We start from the raw sequence: 1,110 nt of genomic DNA on the forward strand, positions 1-1,110 counted from the left end.
TATATTTTCCTTCTCTCTTTTCTTCTCTATCGTTAACTTTGTTAATCTACCGAGATATACTTAAAGCTCTTAAAATGCCTAATATAGATACTATTTCCCTCTCTACCTACGTCTCTGCCTCCCTCCCTAGAGATAACGACGACTAACTCGACTATAGACTCGATTTACTATAGGACGAACAATCGAGACCTAGAGGGCTTCCGAAGGCTGTTTTTGATAGCGGAACTAATATAAGGAGTTAGAAGTAGTTAGATAGGATATAGGAGGAACGAATAGAGCCGCTCGAAAAGATATCCTATCTCGGAAAGGGGAAAGAAAAGTAGGGAACTTAGAGTACTATAAAAGTAATCTACGATCCTAATTATAGCGGAGAGAAGGAGGACAAGTAGGCAACTTAAGGTACTACGGGAGTAATCTATAATCCTAGTTATAGCAGAGAGAAGGAAGAAAGGCAAGCAAATCAAGGTATAGGTCTAGTAATCTATAGTCCGGAGACTAGCGAAGATTCGGATATACCGATTAGGCGGTATATACGACAACTACCTTAACCGACAGCCTCTCCTAGACTAAGTAAAAGCCTTACTAAAAGGAGGTAGAGACGTACGAAACTAGTCGCGAAAAAGTCCTATCTAGAGAATAAGAGGCTAATAGGGAGTTAACGGCCGTAGAAGAAGCCTATAATACAAAAGGTACCTAAAGCGAGAACTAAGCGACGAATAAAGCCTAGTATAGCTACTCTTCGCGAGATTAGGAGATACTAGAAGACGACCGAGCTATTAATATATCGACTACTATTCTAGAGGATCTATCGGGAAGTTACTATAGATATCGTAAGTAAATCTTCGAGTAGCGTATACCGGTTCTAAGTAGAGGCCCTCCTCTATCTATAGGAAGCGACGGAAGCGTTTCTTATACTTAGGGTTAGGGTTAGGGTTAGGGTTAGGGTTAGGGTTAGGGTTAGGGTTAGGGTTAGGGTTAGGGTTAGGGTTAGGGTTAGGGTTAGGGTTAGGGTTAGGGTTAGGGTTAGGGTTAGGGTTAGGGTTAGGGTTAGGGTTAGGGTTAGGGTTAGGGTTAGGGTTAGGGTTAGGGTTAGGGTTAGGGTTAGGGTTA

The sequence above is a fragment of the Sphaerulina musiva genome (assembly GCF_000320565.1).
Source record: "Sphaerulina musiva SO2202 unplaced genomic scaffold SEPMUscaffold_5, whole genome shotgun sequence".
Taxonomy (NCBI): domain Eukaryota; kingdom Fungi; phylum Ascomycota; class Dothideomycetes; order Mycosphaerellales; family Mycosphaerellaceae; genus Sphaerulina; species Sphaerulina musiva.